The sequence below is a fragment of the Tauraco erythrolophus genome, chromosome 2 (assembly GCF_009769465.1).
Source record: "Tauraco erythrolophus isolate bTauEry1 chromosome 2, bTauEry1.pri, whole genome shotgun sequence".
Lineage (NCBI taxonomy): Eukaryota > Metazoa > Chordata > Aves > Musophagiformes > Musophagidae > Tauraco > Tauraco erythrolophus.
This window is the reverse complement of record NC_141466.1, coordinates 9,208,593-9,230,858: the sequence shown is the minus strand read 5'-3', so window position 1 is coordinate 9,230,858 and position 22,266 is coordinate 9,208,593.

Genomic DNA, 22,266 nt, shown 5'->3' with positions numbered 1-22,266 from the left:
CTCTGGCTGCTCATGCTTGTCTGAAGACAGAAGTCTTCAAGCCTGAAGATCGATGAAGTGTACTGGTGGGGACAAGAGCATAAATAATCAGGTGAGGTCACTATGGGATGGGATGGGATGGGATGGGATGGGATGGGATGGGAAGAAATCTCTTCCCGGTTTAGAAGTAACAGCTTGAGTATATCTCTTTGTGAACATCTGGTGTAAGCAGAAGTCCAGGTGTGCTAATGTGTGACAGAATTTTCTCAATGTCCTGGCTGTACCTGGAAGGAAAATATGACCAAAGTCTGCTTGGTAACTAGCTTGATTCAAAGAGATTGGCACAATATACGAAAAGGACTGAACATACATTTCTCTGCCCAAAAGACCAAATTTATATTTTGCTCCAGGCACAGACTGAACTATAAAGCTGATTCTGTGCTCAGAACTGGCCATCCTGGTAGAGCAGAAGTTTGTATTCAATGAATGAAAACAGAAGTTACCATTTCTATGTTAATAGTGCATAAATCCAATTACTTGACCAGTTCATCTAGTGGATATGTGGAAATGTCAGTTTTCTTTTTCTCTGGCAGATGTTAGATTTTCTAAAACAAAGCCAATCATATAACTTTTTTTCAGAACAGCCTACCAGGAAAAAACAAACAAACCATTAAACCAACACAAAGATGCTGAATGAAAATGTTTCAAAAGCTGAAAATATCTGGTATCTCTCAATACTTAAAAAAAAAATAATACAGGGGTCTTTGAATCATCCTTCAGTAGTACAGCTATTCCAGAACAAATGTCTGCTCATCTTTCCCTTTCAGCTGTTACTGTTTTGACTAGTTGCATAGAGAATCTAAAGGATCACCTGAGCCAAATTTAGTTCAAATACACAGGGAGTACATGGTACAAACATGAGAAGACACAATTTCATTAAACTGTTGTGTTTCCAGAGCAATCCCTGTTACAAAAAGTTAGTATGGGAACAAAAAAAGGCTTAGAATTTCTCGCTATGCATTGCCCTAGCTCCTACCTTCCTCCTGCTGTGACTGATGTTCCTACTGGTTCAACAGACAGGACATCCTGATCTGAAGAAATAAGCTAGACTAGGAAAGAGGCATTTTTTTGGCCTAAACATCCAAGTGATGACTGCTCATCAGGATAGCTCCAATTAAGATGAAGTTTGTATTTTACAAGAATAATTTTGCTATGAGGCTTCTGGATTAAGAGGACAAGGGAGATCCAGGGTTGTATTTTTCTTTTGAGAACGATCTTTTAAGAGATGTTACCTCTTGAGCTTGTGCAGCTGAGCCTCCCTGCTGCCTTTCTCAGAACCTCTGGCCAGCTGTTGGTTAGTAATGTGCTAATGATGATTTTGCTCTCATAAAACAAAAAGCCCTCCTTGTCCGCCAAGAATTATCACCTCTCACTCCACGCTTACAGGTCTGAAACTTCAAGGGGGAAGCTCCAAAGCCACTGAAATTTGTTAGCAGCAGTAAAGTTACTTCTATCTGCTCTGATCTGGTCTCTCTCACATGTTGGGCTGCTTACAGGCCATTCAGATTTTCTCTGAGCTGTGTCTCCTCTGCCATCACTTCTGCTTTCTGCATGCTCACACAGATTAGCATGCACGTATGCAGCAGTTTTCTTCCATTCTGTTTCTCTGTTTTCCTTCTATTCAATTTGTATGAGTAAGAATTTACTAATGATGCCAAGCTGAAAACTTCTGAACATCCTCTGAAGATTCCCAGTCCTCTCTAATTGTTACATTTCCCAACAAGTATAATGAATTTTGATGGAGACAAAATTTCATTGACCTCAAGTCATTCTATCTCTATAGACATGCTCATCACTTACATGCCTTAATTTCAGAAGTAACCCAAGTAATACCGCTCAAAGCCTCTTTGAAATGCAAAAAGTTCTTTCAACAATATCTTTGGAGAACTGATTTATTTTAATAATAACAGATAATAATATGCACTAAGAGTCAGGAATGGCTGGTCCAAATGAATTTAGAACATAGACAAATAGTTTAAGTAATACTTTGTGATAGTAGTGGCTATGTAAAATTATATCTCACATTTGCAGCCTGTCACTAATATTAACTGCTCCCTATCACTGCTCTCCTCTGGTTTTTGAAAAGCAATTGCTACTACTGTCTTAAAGAACACAATATATTTTGGTGTTATTATTTATCATTGTTTTCCTCATAATACATTTTTATGAACTTGCTATCTGAAGGATTTTAATACAATTCAAATATACAATATAAACTGCATTCAGAGATGCTACTCTTGGAACTTTTAGATTTGTTTTCCTACAGAGGAATCCTTGTTTGAGAGCTGCAGTGGGATCTCACTCCATTTCCTGGAGCAAAAGCATCCACCTGGTCAAAACCATCACCACAATCGGCACTAATTGGGAGCCCCTGTGAAAGCTAGAGGAGAAACCAAGGTTTTAATAAACAAGGAGTATGAAACACCCACTCAACATCTTGTGCTTGGCTTCTCCATGGCAGTGGTAGATGCATCGTCATGGCAATTGGGAAAGTTTGCACTGCAGTGCTTTAGATAATTAGAAGGCTTGGTTCCTTGGAATTGCTATTCTGGAACCTTGCACCAAAATCTAATTTTTCTTAGCTCTGTTTCTAAGAGGTAAGAGAAAAACAATTTCAACAACAGTTATTTTGTTGGAAATAACTTCAACACAAAATTCAGCAGCTGCAGTGCATTGGAGACTGCTAATTAAATAGTCGATATCATCACTCAGTATTAATTAGTGAGTTTCAACATCTATAGACTAATGAGCCCAATCGAACCTTCAGTCACTTCCTGCTATGTCTCTCTTGTGTCCTCCAAATTGTTCAGTGTTTTCCTGCCTATGATGTCTTTTCTTTTCAATTACTTCCCAGTAAAAGATTTTAAGCTTCAAAGGGCAGCAGATCTTTCGGGAGTGTGGTAGGCCACGCAAGGATGATCTGCACAAAACACACTGCAGGATCCAGTCACAGTGAGCTCTACTGCATTAGGTGTGCAAGTGAATTTATATGGGATGCTGTTGGATCTGAAACCTTCTTTTCCCCTTCCCTTGGCTAGGAGTGTTGCTTCTCATCACATGAAAGAGGAATGCCGTTGCTCCTGTGGAGAGATTAACCCAGCGAAAAGACGGAGCATGACATTTCTAATACTGCCTGAAACAGAGCCAAAGCAGAGTAGAAGGGCAGGAAACTGCAACCAGTGTTCCTCCACTGTGGTGTAGGAGGGCTGACTGGGGAGTAAGGGAGGACTTGGAGTGCATTTTACAAGAAATAGTGAGTGTTACTGACTGGCTGGGGGATATTATTGGCTTTCTTGGCTGTATAAATATACTTTTTTAAGCAGCAATTTAAGTGCAAGCTTTTTAAAAGGCATGTCTAACTGTTCTTGGTTTGTTTGTGCATGTGTGTGGCTAATAGCTGTGAATAGCTCTTGGCAGACAGAAAAGGAAGCAGAAGAGCTATATAAGAAAAGTCCCAGAGTTCCCAGCCACCACACAACCTGCTATTCTCATCTCAGAGATGTGGCATCCTCTCCTCCTGGACAAGACAGGGGCACGTCTTCCTTCAACAACAGCATCTCCAAGTCCCCAATTTTTCCCCACATCCTATTACGCTGCTGTTTGTCCACAGAGACAGTCTGACTTGTAGTTGTTCGGGTATTCACATAGCTTAGACCCAGCCCTTGCCTCCAAAAGGACCTGATCCCAAAAATGCTCCTATAGATGAGCAAACAAAGAGTCTGGGAATAGAAAGATAGCAGTTACTAAATGGGTAATAAAAACTGCTCATATAGTTAGTGTTTTGGTTAGGATATTTTTTAAGGTATTAATAAATAAGTTATTTTTTTTCATTACAATGGTTTTGTCATTTTACTTTCTCTCACCACTGTTTCCATTCTTCCAGGGGTGCATCTGTATACTTTAATGAATGCACTGTAACCAAACACACAACAGAACTTTTTTTCCACTTAACATTATGAAAGATATTGTACGGAATAATATCTGATCATTTTTCTCCCTGCGTCTACGTTCATATCTCCTGCATGATTTGGCTAGAATGGATGCAGGAGATTTAGCTATCATCGGGTACACATTAAACCCAATTAAGACTCACACACTGCCCTTGGGGCGAGACAGGCGGTTTCACCAGCGCTGCACATCAGCTGGTGTCCATCATGTCTAGGCTGGTCTGTGACAGAAATTTGAGGAAGGAAGTGTAGACCAGGCTTTTTTTGAAGGCACTTTTTAATCCATGTGAGTTGTCTTCAGGGTTTTGCTTTTTATTTTTGACCCCATAGCATTGATGTTGGATATTAATAGAAAGACAAGAAAACACCAGCACTTTGCATCAAATCCAATCAACTCTGTTTAGGTTCATGACAAGAGTCATGAAGATCAGCAGGGAGGTTGGAGTGGGTATAGAAGAAGCTACTTTTGCAGCTATTTCTACTTTCTCTTAGTTACCTGTGGTAGCCATGGCAGGTGGTAAGTCTTGTAGCTCTACTTTGTCTTTAACAATAGTAATCGTACATAACATGCCGTGGTCCTTCTACTGCAGTATAACAATCAGTTCCACGAAGTGTAAAACCAACGTTATAAAGCCAAATGATATTCTAAGTAAAGTTAATTGCAAAAGTGCTTTCTCCTGATTAAATCAAATGTTATTAACTCTTGAGCCCTACACATACACAAATAAAGATAATCTTGACACAGTACCAGTAACAGAGCTTAAGAGGTTTACTTCAAAAATTATTTTTCTCTTCCTAAACAGACCTTTGACTATATCTTGTGACTTTGTGTAATGAAATCAGATGGAGAAAAACTAGAGCTTCTTTAAATCGTCCCCTCCTCGTGTGACAGAGATCAGCTAGGAGGTAAAAAGCATCAGGTGGAATGCACCCCTCTGGTTGCGGTGACAGGGCCCTACCAAGCCCAACCTTATGTCTCCAGCATGTTGCAATGTGCAATTCTCAGGCAGCTGGCATAAGTAAGAGTGAGTCTGATACTGCCTTAAAATATGCCAAAAATATCTAAATCTTTCCAGACCATTTTCAAGATCTGCAGGAATTTACATGTACCCTGTAATCATTTTTGTTGTGCCCAGCCCCTCCCGCCTTAAACTATTTATTGTCAGGCCCTGCAGCAAATATGGTTAGGAATTGTCTCAGTGGTGTTTCTCCTGACCAGCTAACGTCAGTGTTGTCAGTATTTTCAGCATCTGGGTTCTAGGTTCTCCACCTGGGCAGCCCTGTCCTGCTGGAGCTCTCCAGGCTGCCTGCTCTCCTGGTAGTGAATATACTGCTGCTCTCATGCAACTTGAGACACTGGATTTGTTACTAAAAATACTGTCTTGACTTTTTCCTAAATAATTCCTCTGTGTGTCCTCTTTTTCTGAAAAAAAAACAACAACTATCACACCAAAATCAAAAAAAAAAAAAGAGACTAAGTAGAAGAGACAATTAAATAGACATAATGCAAACTTTTAGGAGACACAGGGAAATAAAGAAGTTTTTAGATGAGAGGTGCTCAATCCTAAAGTCATTGTACTGTGACCACTGTTTACAGAGGTGTGACTTAGCCCAGGTACTGCAAATAATCATAAATCAAAATTTTGGAAATGAGTGAACAGCAAGAATACAGTACAATACAATGCAATACGGGATCAGTTTTAAACAATGTGAAAGGCAGGAAGCCTGGACTGTTCTGTAGCCCACCATCATCATAGAAAAGTGAACTGGATATTCTAATTTCATCAACAATGTTTCAATTCACAAAATTATCAACACCTCCCAAAATATCTTAAAGAAAATGCATACTACTGGTAGTTATCAATTCACACTACACAGACAGCAGACGGCAATAGCAGGAACACTTGCTGTGCTGGCCACCTCCTGCTCTGCCTTCCTGGCTGTTGCAAACTCCATCCTCCTTCCTCATCCTGTCTGGGCAACTGTTGCAGTTCTCCAACAAATATTTATAAACCCAAGTGAAACAGCAAATCCGGAACCGGTGTCATGAGCACGGCAGCAGGACTGCAGACAAAAAGTGGGTTATTTCCTATTGCATTGTGTGTATGTAGTTGCTTGCCCATATATATTGGATACAAGATGAGAAATTCAGACGATAGGTAAGAGCTGAGTAGCTGTGGTCTTCCAAACAATGGCATGTGAAATGGATTAATGAAAAAATGACAGGCATTGCCAAGCTTAGACATGCAGGATAACGCTTCAAGAGGTTGTTTCTTCCAGGGAAAATCCAGTTTCCCTGTCGTGCTGATAAAACTGGTAACTTCAGATTGTGTCCCCGACCCAGCAAAAATGGTAGACGGTACTTGTGACTGCTCACTGCTGAACTGCAGTAATACCGATTACAAACCTCATATCGTGGTCTGCAGTCCCTCCAAAACAGCAGTTCCTGCATGTAGGCTTCCTAGACTTGCTCTAGACTTGTCAGGTCTGAGATATTTATGAGTGCTTAAGATTTAGCTGTTCTAAGCAAGAACAACCTGTTCTGGCTCTAGCTGTCCCTGCTGCCAGGAGTTGTGATTGTTAGGGGATCTCTTGTATCATTAAATGCTTATTAAGGTTATGGTCACTTGGTAACTCTTTTCTTCTCCCAGTTTTCTTTTCTATGTCCCTCTGGTAGTAGGGCTACAATGAAAGTATTAACAGATATGAAGAAATAGTCTTGTAAGAACAAAACTAAACTAATTTATTGAGACTGTATCTGTGAAATTGCTTTCCAAAGCAGGTTAGCAGCCTTGACAATTCCCAGAGATGCAATGACTGACTTAAATTGGAACTGAAAAGCACATCCTATGAGACACGTTGAGCATTAGGATTCATTTCCCTCCAGTTCTTCCCCCAAGAATATCTGTTAAATTTTCCAAGAATAAACACGTTGTGTTTCTTGCCTTTTGAAGGTGGGAAGTGAAGAAAGGGACTGAGGATTTAGGATTGCTCTAGTACTAGATTTAGGATTGTGATTTCTTCATCTATCAGAAATTTATTTATTCTTTGAAAAGAAAACAGAAAACTCCCAAGACAAAAGAGACATTATTTTATCCTGGAGAGTATTATGCTACTGATGTGATGAGTGCCTGAAGATAGCTGGAAAATATACAGTTATTGAAAGTGTTACAAGCACATAAATAAACCTCCAATCTGCTTGGTGACAAAGCTTGTGCTTGGTTTCGCAGCCATTTTTGGCTGTGGGAATTCCAGAGTGGCTGGCAGGGAAGGAGGCGTTGACGACTCTTTGTAGTTCTCCACTGAGTATCAAATAGACAAGTATAAATATTAAACAGTAAATCAAATGTTGAAAAAATAAATAAATACGGAACAGATGGGCAAAAGATGTGTCCAGCTGGCTCATGACACTCGTTTTCTCTCATGTGAGCAATAGCTGCGCACAAAGTGGGTTGGGTATTGTGCTGAAACCGTATTTTCCGATGTCACACTGCATCCGCTTTCTCCCATGGGCTTTTTAGAAAAATCTCCCACACCACCCTTGCTTATGAGGAAGATAAGTGTCAGGATCCATTGTACCACTGGTGACTTGCACATGTCACCACAATCATCATTTGTGGGCTTCACAACTGTGTGCTCCATATCACGACCCTATTGACAGTTCCTGCATTCTGTAAATCCATGATCATGGCGCACTCTCAGCTTTCAGTAGACATCACATGGACCTTCTCTCGACACATTAGCAGGCAAACACACTAACCAGGCAGTTGCTGGGGCATCTCTTTGAGGACGAACCTCCTTCTCTCTCAACTTTTGGTGGTTTGTGTGTTTTGAGGGCGAGAGAGTTCTGAGAGCAACACCTTCAGAAGAATGCTGTGGCTTTGACAAGGCCTTGCACTAAAACTAGTATTTTGAGTTCTGAAGTACAGATACTGTGAATCATATTGTTTACCCTAACTCTGTGGCAGATGACACAGCATTAAGCAGGACAAAGAACTACTTTTATAAGTCCAGCTACTTCTAGTTTGTGGTACTGTATAGACCACTACCAATTATAATCATTATTTTAAGCTAATTTTCAAAAAGTAAGTTGGTGTGAAAGCTAGATTCTCATTCCAAGTGCAGCTAAGTGAATATGGTGTAACTGATGCTAACATTTGGCCTAGTAGTTTCAGGAATGAATGGGATTGTCCTAGTAAGCATGTGATTCAATTTATTGACCTCAATGACAGTTGCTAAGAAACAGTTTGTTCTCATGAAATCTTTTCCTGTGTATAGAGGAAGGGAAAATAAGCACTCTAATTATTCTTAGTATGTTTGAAAGTGTCACTCTATATTTTTTTCAAAGAGGATACAACATGCTATACCTGCAGAGATCACTTCCAACATAAATTATTTTATGATATCAAGATCTGTACATTAAAAAAGATCCCGGGGAATGAAATCAGAAAAATGTAGGGTCAACAGTAAGAAGACACAACTGCAGTGCAAGTATTGCCCACTGCAGTGCTCTCCCCAGCATGTATATATCCTTCATCTGTCACATTAACATAAAATGTGATTTGTGTTTGGCTTGATCAACAACTGACAAGCATGATCTTTCTCAAAAGCGTTAATTGATTGGTCTTCTATTGCTCTTCTTCTAATTGACACCTGAAGGATGGATATGTTGAATGATAAATGATTGCAGAGAAAGATTCGGAGACAGGCATATGACCTCAGAAAAGCCATAGCAAAGGCACTGAAAATGCAGACGCAAACAGACCACAAGGGATGTGTCCGGTTTGGCTTCCAGCCATGCTCTGCACTGGCGAGGAAGCACTCCTGAAACCACTTCCTCCTTGCCATCTCCGCCAAGTGCAAATACACAGCAGGTGACTCATGCAAAAAACACCAATGCTTTTGACTTCATAAATATCTATTTTGGCCTCTTTCCTGTGAGCTGAAACTGATCCAACCTTCAGTGGTCTGTGGTGAAGTCAAACCAGCACTCCAAGATGAGGAACACTCAGCCGACAGTCTGTGATTCCAATCCAGCCCTTGAGAAAATTCATCATCTGGCCCACCGCTCCTCTTTCCAGCTGCTGCCTTTAGACATTCAGCTTCAGGCAGGATGAACTAATCTGACAGATGAAATGTCTTGCTCCTGATTGCCATTTTTTCTCAGCAGCCTTTCCCGTATCACACTGGGGTGTGTATGTGGGGCAGAGGCTACACAGCACCAGTAAAGCTATGCATCTCTACACTAGGTTCCTAGAGTTTCCTTGCCTGATTTTCTGTTCCTGCATCTCTTGACTTTTTACTGGGAATCCTGTCAATACCTGTCACTAGCCGACCAGCTAACAGACTCATCGGTACAATGGACTATCCCGAGCACAAACCTTTCATCCTTCCTCTAAACATTTGATATAATCCCCACCATAAGAGACATAGATCTGTTGGAGCGTGTTCAGAGGAGGGCCACAAAGATGATCCAGGGACTGGAGCACCTCTGCTACGAGGACAGGTTGCGGGAGCTGGGATTGTTCAGCCTTGAAAAGAGAAGACTTCAGAAGGACCTAATAGCTGCCTTCCAATACCTGAAGGGAACTTACAGGAAGGCTGGGGAGGGACTTTTTACAAGAATGTCCACTGATAGGACAAGGGGAAATGGGTTTAAGTTGAAGGACAACAGATTTAGATTAGATCTTAGGAAGAAATTCTGCAGTACGAGGGTGGTGAGACTTTGGAATAAATTGCCCAGAGAGGTTGTGGATGCCCCCTCCCTGGAGGTGTTCAAGGCCAGGTTGGACGGAGCCTTGAGTAGCCTGGTCTAGTTGAGAGGCGTCCCTGCCCATGACAGGGAGGTTGGATTAGATGATCTCTAAGGTCCCTTCCAGCCTATGCCGTTCTATGATTCTATGATATGTTTTGGTGGCATTTAGAGAATAAATGTAGATAGAGACAATGCTCTAACTCTGTGAAGAGAATATGTGTAGGGGAGAAAAAAAAACCAAAAAACAAAGAAAACAAGATGATGTAGAAATGCACAAAGTCAAAATGAGTAATCACTTATTTTCCTTGCTGATAAAAATTGTGATTTTAAGATTTAGTACTGCACATAGAAAGTGATTTCATGCTTATGGGGTTCCGCCTGCTCCCCGATGTGTACTTAGTAATAAACCCACAACTTCAGCTTTGAGATTTACTTTGTATTCTGAATCAAACTGCTCAGTTTCTCTTTCTGAGTTTACACTTCACAGTCACACCGAGAAACTGATAATTTTAAAAAAAAGGATTGAAAATGTCATTTACTCTGCAAAAGGGGTAGGAAAAAACAGCTAGGCATTATTTAGGAAAAACTATTTCCTGATTGAACTATTTCTAGTTCAAAAGGATATGTAAAAATTACTTTTCTATTATGTTTATGGACATATATTTACTTCTAAACCTGCAGCAACAAATGCTGCTTCACAGAGTGACGTTTATTTTTCTGATTGAGGTATCAACTTTTACACTTCTGTTTTGCTTTGAAACATTTTCACCTGTTTGTTTCATATTTTCTCAGGCTGTTTCCACTACGTTTTTCAAAATATCTACTGCCAGAATGTCTGGAAACAGCTCCGTGCATTGACAGAAGCTTCTTTCTGTTTATAGTCTCATCATCAAAACATATCGGCAAGATAAGTCAAATGTTCCTCTGTACATTTCTTGGAGAATTAAGTTTTCTCGTAGCAGGGTAAGCTCACCTCTGCCTGCAGCAGTGCCCACTGTGCCTCACAGGTCTCTGCTGCCTCCATTAGCCATTGCAGTGGGGAAGATGACATTCTTGCAGGTTCACTGCGCTGGTTGTACTTTGTCATACATTCTGTATCAGAACTCTGGGTTGTGTGGTCTCCCTCATATTTCCCATTGAGGTTTTGTTGGCAAAGGTGGATGACTCCTGGAGGAACGCTCCCTGTGAGGGGCTTGTCAGGTAACTGGGATCCCTACAGGGAAGAGCTGTAGTCCTCTCATGCCTTTGTAGCTGGGCAACTCTGCACTTCCTTGTGAATCTGTTCAGAGACTCATCAAAAGGAAATGGTGTAGCCTCAGTGAGAGCAGTAATAACAGTGTAAGCATGGTGATCCAGAGCAGTTTCAGGCACAGAGACAGGGCTGCCTTCTGAAAGACAGTAGATGATAGAAAGAGAAATGAGTGCAAAGAGCAGGACAGCTTCCCTGTGTAGGTAGCCATTGATATCCATAGGCTGCAGTAAGTCCATAATGAGATGAACGCTAAACAGGTGTCTAATCTGAGCTTGAATTATTGCATGTCACAGATAGCCTTCTCCATGGATTTCTCAGTTCTTTGAATTATGAGATACTAGCAGTGCTGCAAGGATGTCCTTTGTATCCCCGCTAGAAAGTCCCCTGGCTGAGAGGATGCCCAGGTTTCACATGGATCAGGCAGTGCTCAGGCACCAAAAGCTTTTAGGCTTAGATTATGTTTTGCTGGACTCAGTCCCATTGCCATAGCCTGGCACTTGGGGGCACTTGGAAGTGGAAGAGGTCACCATCTGAACAGCCATTTGTACTGCTCACCTGTGTGTTGTGGAATGGCTACAGTACAGTGTTTCCTGTTGGACAGTATCTTGAGACACAGGCTGCTTATTGGTGAGGTTAGCTTGCCTAATGATAAAAATCCCTATGAGGAACTTCTCACTGATCACTTGCTGGGGTCTCTGTTTCCTGCAGAAGAGTCCACCTAGCAGGACATTCATGCAGTAGGATGTCATGGCACCAGGCTTCACACAAGAATTACAGTAATAACATGGTAGTCATTTCATGAAATGCTCAAAGTTCTTTGGTGTCATCTAATTACAGCGTGGAATGGTCAAATAGTTTAATGCTGTAATTCCAGTCATTTTGCGAGGTGACAGGCATTTGTATTCAATGGGCGACACATAAACACAAGCACATTGCAAACAGGATAATTTTATGAAATTGCTGTTCCACTCTCTCAGTTCAGGAAAGCCTGAGCATTCCCATGGGCTGCAAGCAGACCATTCCTTGTTGTTGTTCCTGTAAATACCACCCATATTGCCACTGAGCAAAATGTGGGCCCACCATAAGAGCCCAGGCTAACTGGTAGTACTATTGGTTTGTTCCAGTTCCAATGACTTAAAACCAGGGTCTTTCCCCAGAGTTCTCATGAGACTAGGACTTACCAATACTGGGTCATCATCCTTCTTCCTAGAAACACAAAGAAAACTCAGTGTCATAACTCACTGTGTTACATGCTATGTAACAAGCGGAGGTCATTGTGGTCACAGCACGTTGCAGATAAACGATATTTCCAGTGACCAGAGAGATATGTCATAACAGAACTGCCTACGTTCAATGACAGTTTTGGGAGCAGAGCGTGTCAGGAGCAGTGGCTCCTAGCTTGAAGACTTCTAGGTTTCTCTCCAGATAAGCTAAAAGGGATTTTGCCACTTGGAAGCACTTGTAGTGAGAATGCGTACATCATCAAATACACACAGAAGAGGTGTTTTGTTCTCTGCCGTTAACATGCTTCAAGATACTCTTCCATCACTGAACCTCCTCTTCTTCTTTGTTGGTGTGCCTATTCCTTGCTGAGTTACTCGTTCAAGATAATGAAGCATCATCATGGGAAAAGATTGAAAATGATCAGCAGAGCAGGTGCTGTGAAAAATAAAGCACTGCCTGGGCTATGCTTTGGAAATCAGTTTAAGTTCCCTGCAGCCACATGCATTAAGTCTTTTTGGGTTTACCGTGACACACAGAATCCTCAGGTACCCAGGAACCTACTCTTTATTCACATAAAACCTGTGAGTCAGGAACTGGATGAAATCCTCACCGATCAGTGTTCCTCAGGACAGAACCAGCTGTGTATGGAGGGATGGGGGCAAGATGCCTCAAGTAGGTTCTTTTTTGCTGTCAGTGATGATTTTACTGTGGTCAGATGCAAATAATTTTAAACACAGGACAACACAATAAGGCACATACATAATTACTACTTTCCTCCTCATTTTGTGAAACAGATGATAAAAATTTAAAATCAGTCTGTCCCAATTTGAGCTACTGTAACTACATTTGAAGAGAATGTTAAATACTGGGAGAATTCCTCAAACTTGGATCTATATTGGTAGTCCTCAACAGGACAGTCATTTAGAAGATTTTAGGAGCCTAACTGAAGATTCATAAAGTTTAACTGACATTAGGACTAAGATAATATAGATACTATGATGCTGGTGGCATATATTTTCTACTTACAGTGCCACAAGTATGCTGGTTAAAGGAAGAAAAAAGAATGTCGGAAGAATAAAACATTCATCGGTATTGCAAACTTCAAAGAATTTTTTTTTTCATAGATTTGAGCAGATCTCATGCAGTGGATAAAGGAGATTTTTCTATACACAAAGTAGTTCACATATGTATATGCTGGAAAGGTCATAACTTGGAATGGTGCCAAGAGGTTTCACATCATTTTACTTCACTATTATAAAATGAAGTACATACAAAAAGCCATGTTGCTATTATACTTCTGATAAGGCTTTACAGCTTTTTGAAATGAAAAGTACTGAGGGAAAATTGTCATTTATATTAGTCATGATATGAAGCATCACAAAAACTGTAACATGAAAAAGCAGTGATTTGTTCACTGTATTAAACACTAACCAGCGTAACCAGCTGCATGTTTTAAATCACAAGGTAATTTTGAGTATTTAAATAAATGGGATCTGATTAAATCTACAAAACGAAGAAATCAGAAGTAATGACTGAAAAGTAATCAGCAACTCATTTTCCCCTGTTTAAACATTAGAGCAACACACTCTAAGAAACTGAATCATCGCTGAAGTGTATTTCATCTCATGGTACTGAGCCTGAGATGTACAATTACCATAAACACCTGAAATAATTGAACATTTAAAGAATACATAGACACTTTGAGAAGGGTCATCTATTCTAAGTGTGCCTTCAGCAAGATGGTATGCATTAAGTGTGTACAATTTCCTTCAATTAATAGAAAACACGACCCCCTGCCCCAAGATTGTGTTATGCAAAGGCAAAGCCTCCCTCATGTCCAGTCATCTATTATACAGCTCAGTTTTTCACAGCTTAGTCGAAGGCAAAATACATTTTTCCATATTTTTTTTTTTAGTTACAGAATCCTGTATCACCAAGTTTATGCCGAATGTAGTAGCTGCTGCTGTGGTTAACAGAAAGAAAGAGACAGGGGGAGGTGGTGAAACCCTTGAGCATGTGCTGGAGCCCCGCACTGCCAGACCATGCAGGCGCTGCGGCACGGACAGCGTGCGCGTTTCAGAAGTTGCTCTAGATTGCAATTCGATGTCTTTTAATTTTACACACTTCACCATTTTTCAGCTGCTTCCTCACCAGCTGCCATCACCTCAGCCAGAATATTTCTGCTTTTGTAAGGAACTGTGTGCTGTCCTGAACAGACTCTTGTGTGACCTCTTGCCAGCACTCCTTATTTCCTTCCCTGGAACAAACCTCCTCCGCATCGTAAAAACTGAGTCATGAGGATGCAGAGAGATCAGATCTGGCCAAATCTTCTGGTCCACTCTCTATTTTTCTTACTGCTGATAGATTGCTATGTACTTATCTCAGGCATTTTTATTCCACCTCATACTTAACGCTTTCAAGCCTCATGCCCTGATGAGTTCGAATGCTTTTAACCCTTCCAGATCCTAGAAGCAAACATGAGGGTGGAACAGAGGCAAAGCCGATGATGGTAAATCCAAAGTTGGCGAAGGAGCCTGGAGTGTTCAAGGATTTGAAAGCAAATGTTTGTAGTCAAAGATTCAACCACAATCTATCTGGAATTTCAGTCATATCAAAAAGGGGAAATATTTACGGGAAATCTTTAAGCCATCTCAAAAACGAATATTTAAGAACACAGAGAGAGCTTACAGGACAGGAGAGAGGACTAATATGAAAACTGGGACACTGGGCCATAGGCTGGGTGAATAAGGGGAATGGGAATGACCCAGCCTGCAGTGGAAAGAAGACCAATTTTAAGTCAGGGATCCCATAAAGGCTACAGTCTGTTGGGTCATGAAAGCATATATCCAGTTGCAAATGCTTTTATTTACTTTGCTGGACTAAGAAATTACGAGGTTTTAGCTGAAGAACCATTTTGGGAGAGTCTCCTAATGCACAGAATATCCAAGTGCATCGAGCTTTAAGACGGCACTTAAACAGTTATTAAACGAGCGTGTGATGCGATTGCCTGAGACTGCAGACAAAGCAGAGGACTGGCTTCAGTGAATCAGGAGGTCTGTTCTGGCCTCGTATTCCCACAGGAATATGAAATACTCTGAAATAAATCTAACATTTTGAAATTATGCGTTTAGAGAAAGCTACAAGGTTGAAACACTCCCTGTAAAACCAGCATTTCCTGCTGTTCCTTCAGAACAGCGAAAGGAGTAACAGAGCCAACTCTGCAGAGCAATATTGTCTGCACCTTGGAGGTGCTTAACCACGTCCTCACTTATCTCTGGGATTTACTAGCCTCTGGTAAAAGATACATGAGTGTACAAATTGCTATCCTATCCTTACAAGCAGAGATCCTGGCAATTTATCCTAGAAACGATGTAACAAACGTAATATCGAACCCTTACTGCAAATTCTAGTCTCTGGCAAGTCTGTGATATGTAGGTGACAATAAAAATCCTTTCTTATTTTCCTTTATTCTCTTTACATAAGCTGAGAAGTGAAAATTGATGCAATTGTGCTGATGAACATTGGTAAAGAATAATAATTAGGGAAGCAAGAGAGATCTGATTGCTAACATTGGTGACATAGCTTAAAAGAATCTTAATGGTTTGTTTCAGTTACTCATGAAGAAGCTGTTTGGCCACAGACAATGTACTTCTACAGGTGTTTGCACAGTTAGTAGAAAAACAAAATAGGTTTAGAGAATCACAGAACTATAGAATCATAGAATGCTTAGAGTTGGAAGGGACCTTAAAGATCATCTAGTTCCAATTCCCCTGCCATGGGCAGGGACACCCTCCACTACACCAGGTTGCCCAAAGCCCCATCCAACGTGTCCTCGAATACCTCCAGGGATGGGGCAGCCACAGCTTCTCTGGGCAACCTGTTCCAGTGCCTCACCACTCTCATAGTGAAGGATTTCTTCCTTAGATCTAATCAATATCTCCCTTCTTTCAGTTTAAATCCATTGCCTCTTGTCCTGTCACGACATGCCCTGGTAAAAAGCCCCTCTCCAGCTTTCTTGCAGGCCCCATTTAGGTACTAAAAATCAGTCAACATAAAACAAGAGTTTTGAAAGAGATAAATCAGACACATCAGAGATCAAATATGATGAGTGTCTGTTTGAATAAATAGCAAAACTACATCTTCTGCATATTTTTGCCTAAGAATTTAGATCCAGATTTTGATTCACAGACGAAATGTGAGTGGTTGGATTTCTATATATAAAAAAATTCAGTCTCCTTGCACAGGTACCTACAGTTATGTTTTGGCATGTTTCAGTTCTGCCTATTCTGGAACCTGGAATGCAGATGATGGAAGCTGAAGGTATCAGGGTCTGTGATAAGAAAGTTTAGTACCTACACACACATAGGCACAAACACACACACACAGACACATTCACACACGTGTGACCCAGTTTTCGTAGGATTCATAGTGGTCGGCAAAGTAGTACTGAATTTCCTCTCAGTTCTTCAGTAATATTTCACAGACCAAAATGTATAGACATACAGAAAACAGTAATTTTGGAAAAAAATTAAGAGATAAGTGAGTGTAACACACTAGCATAGGACTTTTCTCTGTATTTTATAAAAAGCAGAAAAAAGTTTATACATTTCTAATAAAATTTTTAAAGAGAAATAAAAAGCAAGAGAATGTCTGCAAGGTTAGACTTGTCAAAGTTCAACTGATTATCTATGTGATTTAAGTTTAACTGGTGTGCCTCTGGGACTACAGTATACATTATCCAAACTGTAAATCCTATGGATTGGCACAACAAACTTCAAGAGAAAAATCTTTCAACTGGCATTTTCACACTCCTCCCTTTTATCTCACCTCCATCCCTGGAAAGATAATGGAACAACTTATCCTTGGTGCTGTCTCTAGGCATATCAAGGATAAGAGGGTCATTAGGGGCAGTCAACATGGCTTCACTAAGGGGAAGTCATGCTTGACAAACCTGATAGCCTTTTATGAGGACATCACCCAGTGAGTGGATGATGGTAGAGCAGTGGATGTGGTCTAACTTGACTTCAGTAAAGCATTTGACACAGTCTCCCGCGGCATCCTCACAGCTAAACTGAGGAAGTGTGGTCTGGATGATTGGGTAGTGAGGTGGATTGTGAACTGGCTGAAGGATAGAAACCAGAGAGTAGGCTCTGTCAATGGGACAGAGTCCAGTTGGAGGCCTGTGTCCAGTGGAGTCCCTCGAGGGTCGGTACTGGGACCTATATTGTTCAACATATTCATCAATGACTTGGATGAGGGAATAGAGTGCATGGTCAGCAAGTTTGCTGATGACACTAAATTGGGAGGAGTGGCTGACACACCTGAAGGCTGTGCTGCCATTCAGAGAGACCTGGTTAGGCTGGAGAGTTGGGTGGGGAGAAATTTAATGAAATACAACAAGGGCAAGTGTAGAGTCTTGCATTTGGGTAAGAACAACCTCATGTACCAGTACAAGTTGGGGAATGAACTGTTGGGGAACGGCGCAGGAGAAAGGGGCCTCGGGGTCCTGGTGGACAGCAGGATGACCATGAGCCAGCAATGCGCCCTTGTGGCCAAGAAGGCCAATGGCATCCTGGGCTGTGTTAGAAGGGGTGTGGTTAGTAGGTCGAGAGAGGTTCTCCTCCCCCTCTACTCTGCCCTGGTGAGGCCGCATCTGGAATATTGTGTCCAGTTCTGGGCCCCTCAGTTCAAGAAGGACAAGGAACTGCTTGAGAGAGTCCAGCACAGGGCCACAAAGATGATGAAGGGTGTGGAGCATCTCCCTTATGAGGAAAGGCTGAGGGAGCTGGGTCTCTTGAGCTTGGAGAAGAGGAGACTGAGAGGGGACCTCATTAATGTTTATAAATATGTAAAGGGTGACTGTCATGAGGATGGAGCCAGGCTGTTCTCACTGGCATCCAATGATAGGACAAGGGGAAATGGATATAAGCTGGAACATAGGAGGTTCTGCTTAAACATGAGGAAGAACTTCTTCCCAGTAAGGGTAACAGAACACTGGAACAGGCTGCCCAGAGAGGTTCTGGAGTCTCCTTCTCTGGAGATGTTCCAAACCCGCTTGGATGCGTTCTTGTGTGATCTGATGTAGGTGGTCCTGCTCAGGCAGGGGGATTGGACTAGATGATCCTTTGAGGTCCCTTCCAATCCCTAACATTCTGTGATTCTGTGCGATTCTGGGAATCTGTGCATGGCAATCTAAAAAAACGTATAAGAACATGCATGAATTTTGGTTTTTGATATGGGTCAAGCTCTGCTCTTCCAACCAAAGAAGAACAAAGAGAATCATTATGGTTTTGATTGGAGAATGGGGGCGTTCAAGTCAGTTTTATTTTATCTGATATTTTTATGCTTCCATGCTATGACTGATCACGATCACAATTCTGTATTCATTAGTTCATTAACTTTCTGAAAGGTTTCTGTATTATACTTTCTGTTTTCTCACTCTTTAAATCTTAGAGCTTGCTCCATCTCTGCCTGTCCCTAGCTAGGCTAAATACTAAGTAGTGCCACAAAACTTGCACTAGAAGTTTTTGATTAGTGAAAAAGAGAGCACAACCAAATAACAGAATTGAAGATCCAGTTACTTGGGTGCATTTGCTGGGCATAGGAAGCAGCGGTGGCTGTCCTGGCTTTTGTCTGGGTCTTCTCTTCATCAGGTTCACAGCTTGCTCACAGCACCACCTTGACATTTAGCTTTGGGAGTTGCTGCTGAGCTGCATCTGATGGTTAAAAATGTGGTTCAGGGACTGAGACTTTTATTCTAAGTTGCCTGAGATAGCAGAAGTCTACCTGGGCTCATGAAACAGTTTTGTGTAGGCCAGTCTAAAAAAAACAAATGAGGACTGAGTGGACCACCTATGTTAAAAGAGCTGTGTTGAAGGGTCTTCAAGATTGTGAAAAATAATCATAATCTGAAAGAGTCTAGAAATGGGAGAAATCTTGTGGCTGTAATCATCAGACTGCATTCAAAACAGTTAATTTTAACCAGATCATGCTGTTGTGATTGAATGTTATCTGATTGTCACTGAATAGCAGAAGAAGGGAAGGCTGGAAGGAGCAACCTTTCTCTCCACTGCTCTCCAAGGCTACTCCACTACTCATACTAGGGTTTCTAGCAATGTTGTTAGGCTCAATCTTGTGATGCTGTGGCCAGAAAGGCAACCTAAAAGCTAAACATGAACACGGCAGCACTGTTAAAAGGTTTTCCTGTTTCAGAAAAATTTGTAAGAAAATGCAACAGCTGGTGACCTTGCAAATCATCCCATACAATATTTCACGTAGCTCAAATGAAAAGGAAAAGAGAAAGTTATTAGAATGAAAAAAAATCTGTATTTAAATGCAGCGCTTTCTTCCTTCTCCTTCTGTTCTTATTTTCAATGAAAATTAAGGTTTTGACAATGGTCGTTATAAGAAAAGTTGCCATGATATGTTAGTACACAACTTTGATCACCTTTTAATGTTGCAAGTAACAAAGGACCCTTTTCCTCATCTTCTTCTTTGGTGAACAGGATTGCAGAATGTCATGGTTTGATGTGGAGGGGGTGGGGGTTCTGGTGGCAGGAGAGGGGCTTTGGTCCCTGTGACCTCCCTGGTTTTGGAACCAGGTCAGACCTGGTTCTGGCCACCAGATCGGACTCCCGTCCCCCTCGGGGTTGAGCCAATCAGCGCCTCTGCGAATTGCCCTATTTAAGTCGGGACAAAGGGACCGGAAAAGGTGCTTCGCCCAGGATCGAGCAGAGAAGGGAGGAGGGCACTGCCCCCGCTCCCTGGCTCCCGGCCGGGCAGCTGCCTGCGTCGGGCCAGCGCCGCCCACGGAGAATGACGGCGGCGGAGCCAGCTGGGGAACTCGGGGAGCGCCCCACTCCCGGGGTGCCCACTGGGCTGAGTTCACCTGGAGAGGACTGAGATCTGAGAGAAACAGCCGCATCGACAGCAGGTCAGTGAGGATGGAGCGGGAGGAGGTGCCGGAGCCGAGTTTCCCCTGCAGCTGGTGGTGAGATAGCAGGCGGCCCCCCTGCAACCAGGACGGCCTTGGTGGAGCAGAGACCCACTCGCAGCCTGTGGGGAGAAGATGCCTGAGCCTGAGGATGATCATGTTGGGATGCACAACAAGGCAGAGAGGCATCTGGAGTCTGCGTGACGACCCACGCTGGAGCGAGTGGCTACAGCTCCCTAAGAATCCGAGACTGTGGTAAAGCCCACACTGGGGCAATCCGTGGGGAAGGATTGTTTCCAGTGGGCTGGACTCACACTGGAGAAGTTTGTGGATTTTTCCTCGTGAGTAGGGAATCCAGTGGAGCAGGGGAAAAGGGTGTAAGGACTCCTCCTCCTTTAAGAAAGAAGCAGCAGTAACAGCACGGAATGAACTGACCTGCACTCCCCCAGTCCCTGCCCCCTGCACCACTGGGGGAGGAGGTAGAGCCGGGAGGAAAAGGAAAGGCGGGGTGGGTGGAAGGTGTTGGTTTTAAGATCTGGCTTTGTTTCTTTTTATCCTCTCACGTAACCGGTTTTGTTTCCCTTTGTCCTTTTAAGTAATTGTCAATAAATTGTTTTGCTTTTAAGAAAGCCAAGTCTGTCTTGCCCGGGACCATGGTTGGTGGGTGCTCCCTCTGTTCTTGTCTCAACCCTCAGTCCCTTTATTATATTTTTCTTCTCTCCACTTTACTGGAGAAGGAGAGACTGTGAGTTTTAGTTGCTGGATCAGCCTAAAACCCCGACACAGAAACAGGACATTTTTGTTTTCCTTGCTGAACTGTGTGTTGGAACCACGTGATCACTGAGGGATCCAGTTTCTAAATTCTTGTTACAGCTTCTCAGCTGTGCCACAGGCTGTGGACAGGACAAACAGCTGTTACTACAATTATTGGTGCAAAGGTAGCAACAAAAATACAATTCCAAGTGTAACCAAGCATTGTCATATCATGTCAAATTGTAGAGAGTTAAGAAAATAAAGAGGATTTTAAATATGAAAAAAAATCTTTGTATTGCTATAATTGGTACTTGAGAGTGAACAAGTAATATTGACGTTAATCGTGTAAGAAAGATTGAAGAAGTCAAATAGACAGACCTGATGGCTTTTGGCATGAAGTTGTATTTACTGGATGCATCTTCCTGGTTTATCTTAAACAGGAGATTGATGTAATCACAGTAGCTCCTGTTAAAGCGATGCAATTGTAGAACTTCAAATGATATTTTTGAATGTGTATGAGAACTCGCACGCCAGCCTTTTAAAATTTGCTGAGGATCACAACCAGGAAGAAATAATTTAACAATTACAGCCTAGATTAATTCTCCATGAAATTTGCAAAACCATATTTCTTCTTCTGTTTATTAAAAAAGTTCATTCAAAGGCTTACATTTTTCAGCAGCTGGAAAAAACAGTCAAGTATTTCACTCTGGCTATTGCTAATGAAAGAGAAGCATTTTTTTACCTGTACTTTCTCCTCCTACATCCAGTCCAGACTTTTTAAACAGATGTTGAGAGGAAAGAGTAGGAAGGAGAACATTCTCCAGTGGCTTGGGTACCAGCAGAGAAACTGTCAGCTCACTAAACTCCAGTTTGGACGGTTCCAAGCACAGTTATAGCTGTGCTAGAAAAGATGATACGTAGTCTGCCAGTGCTTGTTGTGTCAGAAGGATGCACGAGAAGCTGCTTCAACACAGAACAGCAGGTCCAGCTGAGATGCAGGGGCAGGCACAGGATGCTCTCCCGTGCTAGGAGAGAGCTGGCACAGTGCATGGTTCCTCCCTCCTGCAGCTCCATTTGCTTCGCTTGCAATGTATATATTGCACACACGCATTGCTCTGAAGTTTTAGGCTCTGCTTATTGAACATAGAAGCGCTGTCCCTGTCTGTTGCATTTATCTGTTTAGTAGATAGTTAGGGGGACCATAGAAGATGTGCTGTACGAGTCACACAACCTTCCCCAGCACTCCATGATAAAAAAGCTGGAAAAAGAAATGGGAAGAGAGAAGGGCACATTAAAAGGCATATTGATGGTCTGCATGCCCCAGTACAGAATTACATAGAAATGCCCAGATGACTCCAGAAAA